We start from the raw sequence: 12394 nt of genomic DNA on the forward strand, positions 1-12394 counted from the left end.
TTTCCTTTGCCATGATTTGCGTGGCCTGAGTTACACGGGTGATGCGGAGGGAATTTGGATTTGACTTCAGGCTTATTTTTTCCTTGACCAGGCTACCAGCCTGAGCCCTGAGTTCCAGTAATGGAATGTATTCGTAAATCGACTTGCTGACTATGTCACAGGGAAATTACAGGTTGCTACCCTACCCTGCAGTTCTTCCCTTTTGCACAGGAAACCAACCAACAAACCATTTGTGCCATCATCCCCTTCTCTCCACCACTCCTGGTTGGCTTCCAAATCTGTTACTCACGGGTTTTAGAATCCAAAGCACTGGTAACTCAACTGGTTCTTGTTAGGCTGTGTGAGGAATAAATTAATGGGGACACAGCTAGTTTGTTTCACAGATGATTGGCACAAACAAGAGTGCTTTTACCTAAAATGATTGTATATATCACTAGTAATATAGGCAATGGTGCTTAATGCTACAAAGCTTTAGGACAAGGTTAACCACACACAAGTTCAAAGACAAAGACAAATGCAAAGTGCTCCACTTAGGAAGAAAAAATCAGTTTCACACATACAGAATGGGAAGAGACTGTCTAGGAAGGAGTACGGCAGAAAGGGATCTAGGGGTTATAGTGGACCACAAGCTAAATATGAGTCAACAGTGTGATGCTGTTGCAAAAAAAGCAAACATGATTCTGGGATGTATTAACAGGTGTGTTGTGAGCAAGACACGAGAAGTCATTCTTCCGCTCTACTCTGCTCTGGTTAGGCCTCAGCTGGAGTATTGTGTCCAGTTCTGGGCACCGCATTTTAAAAAAGATGTGGAGAAATTGGAAAGGGTCCAGAGAAGAGCAACAAGAATGATTAAAGGTCTTGAGAACATGACCTATGAAGGAAGGCTGAAAGAACTGGGTTTGTTTAGTTTGGAAAAGAGAAGACTGAGAGGGGACATGATAGCAGTTTTCAGGTATTTAAAAGGGTGTCATAAGGAGGAGGGAGAAAACTTGTTCACCTTAGCCTCTAAGGATAGAACAAGAACCAGTGGGCTTAAACTGCAGCAAGGGAGGTCTAGGTTGGACATTAGGAAAAAGTTCCTAACTGGTAGGGTGGTTAAACACTGGAATAAATTGCCTAGGGAGACTGTGGAATCTCCATCTCTGGAGATATTTAAGAGCAGGTTAGATAAATGTCTATCAGGGATGGTCTAGACAGTATTTGTCCTGCCATGTGGGCAGGGGACTGAACTCGATGACCTCTCGAGGTCCCTTCCAGTCCTAGAATCTATGAGTCTATGAAGGAGGAAGCTTTAATTGGCTTTGAGGTTGCAGTTCAAACACGAACAATCATTCGGTTTTGCTACTGAAATATTGAACAGCTCAGTGTGGATTGCACGGCCTGGGTGAAGTTCTGGGATTGAGGTTTACAATTAAATGGACAGCCGCCTCCTTGGGTTCCTGTTTTAGGATTTATGAGGGTTGGTGATCTGTTGTGTTAATTTCATCATTTGACCACATTGATAATGTGATTGCAATGCACTAGCATTGTTACCGCATTGATTTACCGATTTTGACTTTAACATAAGTGTGTTCACCCAGTGGTTAATTTAGTCATGTATACAGCAGTTTAGTCTTAGTGATGTGTGTTCTTGATTTTGGGTGGTTGTTTTTTTCAGTTTAAAAAAATGTATAAAGGGGAATCTGGAGCCATTTCTTTCAATAAGCAACGTGGGCCGGAACTGCCGAAAATCAGGGTGGAGATCAGCGAGTCATCTAAATTAACCCTTTGGTTCTCACAGGGGAGCAGCCAGAAGGCATATCCATCTCTGCTCCAGCTGTAACTGGAGGAGCTCTGGGCATCACAAGGGACAATGAGGACGCCCCCCCCAGGTTTTGGGGAATTGGGTGGGGCAATGTGGGAGTGACATGGGGTCGCTGAGGTGGCGAGAGTCTCTGAATAGTGGCAGGTGATGGTGCCTTGCTCTGCAGTGTCCGTCACGGCTAGGCCCAGCCTGTGGCCCCAACTGGCTGGCTGTGCCTAGTCAGGCCCAGCTGATGTTGGGGGTCTTATCTGAAGGGTTGTTAATGGGGTTGAAGAGCCTGTACAGTTCAGCAAATGTGCTGGCAAAGTGAATGCATGTGTGTTAACAGGGCATATTGGGTCATTGCTGAAAAAAGGCAGATTTAAGGTTGGGTGGGCAACTGTGCATTTCCTGGTTTTCAAAAGTTTCAAAAGTCAAATGGATGTGTGTGATCAGCAAAGCGTGGTCTTTACATCCACCACACAGACTTCTGTCTGCTCAACTGATGGAGAAGCAGCAGTAGTAGGTTGTTATCCTGTATGTAGACTGGTCAGAAGAGGGGGATGAGACTCTCACTTTTCCACTTTTCACAACTATTTGCTCCCAGCAGGGGAATGTAGAGAGTGCACTATCCAATCCCAGCTCAGTCCCTATGGAACACCAATAATTCCCATTGTTCCCCCACCCTCCCACCCCCATGCTCCTAACTCCCTTCCACCCTCAGTAGTTCCTGGCTGTCTCCTCTCTGCTCCTCACCCCTTTGCATTGGGATCAGGGTGCTTATTCGTTATAGTCCATCCTGCTTGGTGCCAGAAGTGGGATCATAATGTGCACCAGAGAGACAGACTCCTCGCTTTCAATGCTGATGCTCGGAACCACAGCAAACTCTGGTGTCATGTCCATGGCTGCAGCATAGAGAGAGCCCAGTGGGATGGGATGAGAGTAAAGGAGTGTGGTGGAAGTAGGACAGCTTGGGGCGGGGATGGGGATTCTCTTTTTCCTTTTCTCTCCACTTTCTGTTCTTTTCTTTCCCTGCCAGGATGACAGCTTGTATGTCAGATGATAAAATTACTGAGATTGTAGGAACCATCAGAGCAGAAGGAGCCCCAGGGGAAACTGCTCTTTCATGATTTTAAAGCTAATCTAATGATTTACGGTGAGCCTGATTGATCATCTTTGAACGTTTGGAGTTGGCAATATTGTGAAAATGACTTGAAAGTGTCAGTTTCACTCCTGATGAAGGTCAGTTTCTAGTCTTTGATTTGTAGTTGGGTAACACCTATAGAGCTCCAGCAGGTGCTGTATGAACTCACCGGGCCCTGCCCTGGTATGGTGTTTCCAGAAGTTAAATGATCTGTTCCAAGCTTTGGGAATGGCAAAAAAAAGTGATAGAAAGTCATCTGGCTTTTTTCTGCAATTGTCGCATTCAAGGGTTAGTAACAAAGTAAGAATAGACATTACAATTTTAAACCTACCCAGTGTCCCTTAAAGACAGGGGAGGGATGGCTCAGTGGTGTGAGCATTGGCCTGCTAAACCCAGGGTTGTGAGCTCAATCCTTGAGAGGGCCACTTAGGAATCTGGGGTAAAAATCTGTCTGGGGATTGGTCCTGCTTTGAGCAGGGGGTTGGACTAGATGACCTTCCAACCCTCATATTCTATGACATGGCACAAGATGTCAGAACACATTAGTGTTAGAGGTGAGTCGGTCTAATATTTATTGAATTTTCTTTCTTTATATAGGAATTAGACACAGTTCTCCTGTCAGCTAATTTCTAAGTTAGCTCCAAAAAAACAAAAAACAAAACCTAGAGTTTTCAGGTGCCTAAGTAGCCCCTGCAATCACAGTTAAAGTTGCCCCCCCAAAAAAATCTGAAATGGGGCCCTGAACTATGATGCAGATTTCTGACCCAGGAGATCCTTGTAAAACCGTGTTCCATCTGCCAGTTAGCAGCAACCAGTCCCTGCCTCACTCCCGCTTCCAGAATCCAACGTGGTTCCACACTGCCTGCTGCCATGGCCTGAACCCGGCCACACCCCGGTCTCTGCCGACACAATTCCCCCACCCCCTTCCACTGTGTCACTGCTAAATGGCAAGAATTGTTGTCAATTTCTCTTCCGGCTTGAGCATGATGGAAGCAGACTGTGGCTCATAGCGTTGCTGGAGATTGTGGTTGGTTTCAGACCTTGACAATTCAGACAGTCTGTTTCCAAGTGCAAGCTGCAGGCCAGCGGTGATTCCAATCACAGGTCATCACCGGAGCACTGAGATTATAGGTGGCGGGCGGGGAGGGGGGTTGCTCCTTTCTTTCCTCAGCCTGGATAAACTCAGCCTTTGGTTCCACTCCAGGCCTTCCATGAAAGGACAGCAGCATAAACAGGAGAGAGAACGTTTCACCGGCAGGGTGGAAGATGCCCACATCCCTTCTCTTTGGCCAGTATTCCCTTTTAAAGGAGAGTAAGTTTCAATGGAATTGAGTGCCCCGGCTTGGACAAGAGACAGGTGTCACCAAGTGTGGGGGAGTCAGGGCCCTACACCCCCCCACACACACTTCCTGCGATTGTGACTCTCAGCCAGCCAGTAACGCAGAAGGTTTATTAGACGACAGGAGCCCAGTCCAAAACAGAGCTTGTAGGCATAGCTGCCGACTCATGGGGAAAAATGAGTGGGTGCTCTGCACCCACCGGCAGCCAAGCTCCCCTCCCCCTGCCCCTCCTCCTCCTGCCCCCAAGCGCACAGTGTCCTCGCTCCTCCGCCTACCTCCAAGCGCTTCCTGCCTGGCCAAACAGCTATTTGGCCTCCGGGAGGGGTGGAGGAGTGGGAATGGGGTGCGCTCAGGGGAGGCGGTGGGGAAGAGACGGGGCTGGGGCGAGGATTTGGGGAAGGAGTCAGAATAGGGGCAGGGTGGGGGCGGAGGTGGAGCAGAGACTTTGGGGCAGGGGTGGGGCCTCATGGAAGGGGTGGAGTCGGGGCAGGGCAGCGGGTGTTTGAGCACCCACGGGCGAGAGCAGAAGTTGGCACCTATGCTTGTAGGTAGGTACAGGAAACAGGACCCCTCAGTCAGGTCCATCTTCAGGGATAGGGAGCTGAGACCCCCGTCTGGACCTCCCTCTGTTTCCCCAGCCAAACTGAGGCCCCCTCCAGCTGTCTCACCCAGCCACACACCCTCGGCTCCTCCTCCTCCAGCCTTTGTCCAGTTTCCTGGGCAGAAGGCGTCACCTGGCCCCAAACCCCCCTCCTGGGCTCAGGTTACAGGCTCACGTATCATCCCGCAAGTGAAGTCACCCCCCTGATATCCCACCACCATCCAGCACCCATGCAGACAGTCCCAGTAAAACTCCCACGCAATATTACCAGGTCAATCCTCTGCACTCCCTGCTCCGTCACAACAGGTTTTACTGTTCATGGAGCCATGCCAAGGAAACGCTTTTCTGCGTAAAACTCACAAGAGAAATCAAACTGCCACAGAGTGGCACCCTGGAACCCCCCCTACTGTCATATAATTATGCCATGCGTTGCACCAAGTGTGCCTGGCGAGGTATCGTTTTAGAAGTCGTGATCTGTTGAACATTAATCGCCTGTTGGCTTGTGTGGGAAGTCAGGCAGTTTTGCTCGCTGCGCGTTACTGAAATATGTTCTGAGCACTCACAACCAACCTGTCAGGTTCCACACTGGCGTAGCCAGACATGCTGATCGCCCATTAAAGGGAACCCACTCATAGACTTTAAGGTCAGAAGGGACCATTATGATTGTCTAGTCCGACCCCCTGCACAATGCAGGCCACAGAATCTCACCCACCACTCCTGTAACAAACCCCTAACCTATGTCTGAGCCACTGAAGTCCTCATCTTGTGGTTTAAAGATGTCAAGGTGCAGAGGCTCCTCCAGGGTTAGGGTTAGGGTGGATCCTCCCACTCTTCCATGGGCCAGCTCAAAAGACTTCTCAGGAAGCACGAAGACAAAGGAAGCTGCTTGACCGGGAGTGGGGCAGACCTCCATGTCAAAAGCATAGATCTTTCCAGCAAGCTGGAAGAAAGTATAAAATGGGGAAGTGACATGTTGTCTCGGCCTCATGCCCGCTCCACAACTCAATACCTGGAAGCACGTCTGGAGGACAAAGATGCTGCAGCCACCACTCACCGGCCGCCCAGCTCTGCAGGCAGCAATGCAGAAGTCAGGGTAGCAATGCCACAATCCCCCTAAAATAACTTTGTGACCTCCCCGCAACTCCCTTTTGGGCAAGACCCCCAATTTGAGAAACGCTGGCCTCCCCCGTGAACTCTGTATAGCGAAGGGTAAAAGCAAACAAAAGACCAGATTTCTCATTCCGTGATGCAGTTTTCATGGCCGCGAATTTGGTAGGGCCCTGTATAAAATGCCGAGAGCTGGCACGTATGAAAGTCAGCCAGGTCAGGAGCAGCAGAAGAAGGGGAAGATTAGAGAACCCTAAAAGTGTGAAGAACAGAAAGGAAGAAAATCTGAAAGTCGGGTTAATAAATGTGTATCCTTGGGATAATAAAGTCGGACGTCTGTGTGTGTATGTTTAAAGCTATGTATAAAGTTTAGAGTTTATTAAGCCTGAGGTCAGTATCCTTTATGTGACTGATCACCATCGGCCAAATATAATCCCTTAAGCCATCCCGACTGTATGACATTCCGGTTTGGGGCTCTTTAGCTTGTATACCTGTTATATTTTAACTTAGGTTTAGATTCATTGTATTAGGAAAGATTGGTTACACTGAATTAAAGCATTTTGTTTGGGAAAAGTACTGCCAGGCTGTCAATCCTTGGAGTGGCAGGCTGTCTCCATGGCCTCGCAAAGGGAGACCAGATCGAGTTTGTTCTAAAAGGATCCCTGAAGGGCATAGGGAGAGCGCTGGTAAACCCTGACAATTTCACTAGGGTGGCCCCCTCCTTTCACCTTGTGGGACCAGATGAATGGGTTAGCATTTGGGAACGCGGGTGTAAGCCATAGAAGGGCTTCTCCAAGATCCTTGAATCTGTTCTTAGGGTAACAGCTCGGCCAGCCAGAGACAGGTTTTTCGGCTAGTGGTTCCCTGTTAAAAAAAAAAGTGGCTCCTGAGGGAGCAGACCAGAGCCATTCCCCACCTCAGGACCGGCCCTCACCAGCTCAGCCTGGCAGACCTAGTCACCTCCCAGCAGGGCCGATGAGTGCAGCCGGGGGCAGAGCCGAGGAGGGGGTGGGTCTTGGGGGGGGGGGTGAGGGAGCAGGGAGGGCTTGGCAGTGGGGGGGGTTTGTGTGTTTTGGGGTGCTAGNCAGCCTGGCAGACCTAGTCACCTCCCAGCAGGGCCGATGAGTGCAGCCGGGGGCAGAGCCGAGGAGGGGGTGGGTCTGGGGGGGGGGGTGAGGGAGCAGGGAGTGCTTGGCAGTGGGGGAGGTTTGTGTGTTTTGGGGTGCTAGGCAGTGGAGGGGTGCTGGATGGGGGGAGAGGTCTGTGTGTGTTGGGGTGTGGGCAATGGGGGGGTCTATGTGGGGGCCCTGTGTAGTTGTGGTGTTGGGGCTGTGGGGCAGGACATTGTACGGTGGGGCGCTAGGGAGTGGGAGTTCCATCTGGGCAGTTGTGGGGTGAGGGGGCCTGTGGGCAGGTGGGCTCTGGGCAGGGCTCATGGTCTGGAGGGCTCTGTGCATTTGTGGTAGGGGGCTCTGGGCGGGAAGGGGGCAGCGGGCATAGGGAGCCAGGGGTTGTTGGCACAGCACGGGCGTGCCCCCGCGGGGAAGGGGCACTGGCCGTACAGGGCTGGGCAGGCCCCTTTGCATCGGGCAGCTGCTGGTTTGCAAACAGGCCCCTCGCTCCAGGTACCGACCTCCCCACCCCAGGCTCCGTTATCCCCATAGGGGCCCACCAATATGTTTGGGGCCGAACCGACAAAAGGTTAATCCAGCCAGGGCTGTGCTCATGTGACCCTGGACTCCATCTTGGGCCAGTAACTTTCCATACACAGGGGCTGTGGGCTTTGTTTGGGACAGTAACTTTCCGTGCACATGGCAAAGGATATAAAAGACCCCTGCGACATCTCCAGTTTTCTTTGTTCCTGCTCTACGTCTCTGGATTGTAGATTGATGGCTAAAAGGAGTAGCTTGAATGATGGACTGAGAACCTTCCAATCTTTTGGAAGTTGCCAGAGAGACTTTTACAAGCCAGCAATCTATTCCATCGCTGCTCTAAAGACTTTGCAATCATTTGTATATATGTGATCTATTAACCATTTATAACTCTCTTCTCTTATGAATACATCTTTAGTTTGTTTACCAAGGATTGGCTAACTGTGATATTCGGGTAAGGTCTGAGATACATATTAGAATCATAGGGTTGGAAGGGACCTCAGGAGGTCATCTAGTCCAACCCCCTGCTCAAAGCAGGACCAATCCCCAGACAGATTTTTACCCCACTTCCCTAAATGGCCCCCTCAAAGATTGAATTTACAACCCTGGGTTTAAGCAGGCCAATGCTCAAACCACTGAGCTATCCCTTCCCCCTGACCTGAAGGTAAGTGTCTGATCCTTTGGGATTAGTAAGAACCTCACATAGGGTGACCAGATCACAACAGTAAAATATTGGGACACATTGGGATGCCATCAGCCCCTCCCACAGTCCACCCCCACTCCTCCCAGGCTCCGCCTCCACTCTGCCCCAGGCCCCGCCCCCTCCCTGCTCAGCCCCCCTCCACCGCGCCCTTCCTCAGTTCCCCATCCACACTCGCCTCTTCACTTCCCCGCCCGCTGCTCGCTCGCCACTTGTCCCTATGGCACCAACTTCCCCTCTACCTGGTGGGTACTCGCCTGCCCCGCCGCCTCTTCCCGCCCTTGACCCCCATTATACCCCCTTCCCGCAGGTCCCCGCCCCTGCCCTGCTGCATCCCTGCTCCTCCCCTCCCTCCCAGAAAGTCCAAAGCGCCGCCAAACAGCTGTTAGGCGGCAGGAAGTGCTGGGAGGGGGAGAAGAAGGAGGTGAGGCGGGGGAGCTGGGTTGCTGGTGGGTGCGGAGCACCCGCTAATTTTTCCCTGTGAGGACTCCAGCCCCAGAGCGCCCACAGGGACGGCGCCTCCTTACCTGAATATCGGGACAAATGGTGTCCCGATCATACATCGATCAGGATGCGGGACAAAGTGTTAAATATCGGGACAGTCCCGATTTTATCGGGACATCTGGTCACCCTAACCTCGCATACGGTGAAATGGGTTTTCAATCGCCTCTCACACTATTACAGCTGTTTGTGTCGACGGGAGCCAAGGGCTGGAATGCCTAAAGGGGACTGAGTTTGGCCTCTGGTCAACCAGCGTGGTACAGAAACAGCTCTTCTATTGCTGAATCTAGTTATAGACTAAACCACCCGTGATGGGGGATTGTCCGCCCTGATTCCTGTCATCTACCCTGCGTGTGTCATTCTCGGTGCGGTCCATCCCAGGCACCCAGGCACAGAGACATTTATTCCTTCCAGGGAACTCTTCTAGGAAGGCCCATGCTATCTCTGCCCACCCTAGCAGGAGTGAGAGGAGAATCATAGACTCATAGAAGATCAGGGTTGGACAGGACCTCAGGAGGTATCTAGTCCAACCCCCTGTTCAAAGCAGGACCAATTCCCAACTAAATCATCCCAGCCAGGGCTTTGTCAAGCCGGGCCTTAAAAACCTCTAAGGATGGAGAAGCTCCGGTGGTGCCCTTAACTCCAGGTTGGTCTCACAGGGGCAGGCAGAATTGATTCCATTTGCTGCTGCAAATGGATGTCTTGAGAGAATTATGAGTGGTAGCTGATTTTGCTAATGGGGTCCTATGGGAAAGCCTCTTGGCACATCCTGGGAACCGGTGAAGATTTCAGCAAGTTACCAGATAGCGACCCTTAAGAACTGGAGTGGGGAGGGGTCGGGCTCTGGGATGGAGTTTGGGTGCTGGGTGCAGGCTCTGGGCTGGGGCATGGGGTGGGGGTGCAGGAGGAGGTGAGGGGTGCAGGCTCTGGGAGGGAGTTTGGGGGGCAAAAGTGGGTGTGGAGGGAGGGGGTGCAAGAGGGAGTTTTGGGGGGTGGGGGTGCAGGAGGGTGTGCAGGGTGCAGGCTCTGGGAGGGAGTTTGGGGATGAGAGGGGGTGCAGGGGGAAATTTGGGGACTGGAGGGTGTGCATGGGGAGGGGTGGGTGAGTGCAGGCTCTGGAAGTGGATGTGGGGGTTCGGTGCTTACCTGGGGCACCCCCTCCAGCAGTGGCTCCTAGGTGGGGCAGGCTGGGAGGGGTCCCCAGGAACCACCCCCGCAGCTTCCCATTGGCCACAGGTGTGTTTGGGGTGGGGGCAGCGTGCAACTGTTTTAAATTGCCTGGGGGGTGGCAGGCAGGGCTGGGGGATGTGTGTGCGGGGGGGGGGGAACTTTGCTGGAGCTGGGCCAGGAATATTCCTGGTGCCTGGTGTGACGTTATTGATATAATCTGGGACCATATAGAACATGGTTGCAACCAAGGTCCTGTAGTGGCACCAAATCTTGCATAAAGGGGGTCAAATGAGGTGTCTAAGACAAGGTTATGATTTACTGGTTATGATTATGCTGTCTATATGCGTGTATCAATTTTGTAGTTGAAGTTATGAATATTGGCTCTATACTGTCTGTATTTCAAACTTATGCTATGCTGCTGGGTGATGCCCTAGAGAAGTTGGCGTTAGCTCTGCCTAGCTTGCTTGATGGCCCATTAAGGACCATCAGCTATACAATGGACCCATTGAGAGAAGGCAAATATGCCTTCAGACTCAGCAAAGTATGCAGGAACTGGTCCATGTGACTCCAGACTCCATTTTGCTGTAATTTTCCATAGTGAGAACAAAGAGGTGTTCTTACACCTGGAAAAGATGAGAGACTGTGTCACACACACTCAAAGAAACTGCAAAACCACCTGATCAGCATCCTATACAGCAAACAGGGAAAGATTAAGAATGAGCTCTCAGAACTGGATACTCTCATAAGAAACCAACCTTCCACACAAACTTCTTCATGGATAGACTTTACAAAAACTAGACAAGCCATTTACAAGACAAACTTTGCCTCTCTACAAAGGAAAAAGGACACTAAACTATCTAAACTGCTACATGCCACAAGCAGCCACAACAGTAGTTCCCTTAACCCACCCAGCAATATTGTTAATCTTTCCAGCTATACTCTTAGCCCAGCAAAAGAGTCTGTCCTATCTCGGGGCCTCTCCTTTTGTCCCTCCAGACCCATGAATATGATACAGTTCTGCGGTGACCTAGAATCCTACTTTCGACGTCTCCGACTCAAAGAATATTTCCAACATACCTCTGAACAGCATACTAACCCACAGAATCCCCCCTACCAGCACTACAAAAAAAAAGGATTCTGCGTGGACTCCTCCGGACCGTCGAAACAACAGACTGGATTTCTACATAGATTGCTTCCGTCAACGTGCAAAGGCTGAAATTGTGGAAAAGCAACATCACTTGCCACATAACCTCAGCCATGCTGAACACAACGCCATCTACAGCCTCAGAAACAACCCTGACATCATAATCAAAAAGGCTGACAAAGGAGGTGCTGTCGTCATCCTGAATAAATTGGAATATGACCAAGAAGCTGCTAGACAGCTCTCTAACACCACATTCTACAGGCCATTATCCTCTGATCCCACTGAGGATTACCTAAAGAAACTACACCATCTGCTAAAAAAACTCCCTGACAAAGCACAGGAACAAATCTGTACAGACATATGCCTAGAACCCCGACCAGGGGTATTCTATTTGCTACCCAAGATCCATAAACCTGGATATCCTGGACGCCCCATCATCTCAGGCATTGGCACCCTAACATCAGGCTTGTCAGGTTATGTAGACTCTCTCCTCAGACCCTATGCTACCAGCACTCCCAGCTATCTTCGAGACACCACTGACTTCCTGAGGAAACTACAATCCATCGGTGATCTTCCAGAAAACACCATCCTGGCCACTATGGACGTAGAAGCTCTCTACACCAATATTCCACACAAAGATGGACTACAAGCTATCAGGAACAGTATCCCCGATAATGTCACAGCTAACCTGGTGGCTGAACTTTGTGATTTTGTCCTCACCCACAACTATTTCACATTTGGGGACAATATATACCTTCAAGTCAGCGGCACTGCTATGGGTACCCACATGGCCCCACAATATGCCAACATTTTTATGGCTGGCTTAGAACAACGCTTCCTTAGCTCTCATCCCCTAACGCCCCTACTCTACTTGCGCTACATTGATGACATCTTCATCATCTGGACCCATGGAAAAGAAGCCCTTGAGGAATTTCACCATGATTTCAATAATTTCCATCCCACCATCAACCTCAGCTTAGATCAATCCACACAAGCGGTCCATTTCCTGGACACTACTGTGCTAATAAGCGATGGTCACATAAATACCACCCTATACTGGAAACCTACTGACTGCTACACTTACCTACATGCCTCCAGCTTCCATCCAGGACACACCACATGATCCATTGTCTACAGCCAAGCTCTAAGATATAACCGCATTTGCTCCAATCCCTCGGATAGAGAGAAGCACCTACAGGATCTCTATCAAGCATTCTTAAAACTACAATACCCACCTGCTGAAGTGAAAAAA

General features: G+C 50.5%; 1 protein-coding gene across 1 annotated transcript in view; it reads right to left on the bottom strand.

Annotated features, from left to right (window-relative positions):
• The window catches only part of LOC117869997 (zinc finger protein 883-like), a 929932-nt gene that overhangs the window by 86224 nt on the left and 831314 nt on the right, over window positions 1–12394 (bottom strand). The window lies entirely within an intron of this gene.

The sequence above is a fragment of the Trachemys scripta genome, chromosome 25 (genome assembly GCF_013100865.1).
Source record: "Trachemys scripta elegans isolate TJP31775 chromosome 25, CAS_Tse_1.0, whole genome shotgun sequence".
Classification (NCBI taxonomy): domain Eukaryota; kingdom Metazoa; phylum Chordata; order Testudines; family Emydidae; genus Trachemys; species Trachemys scripta.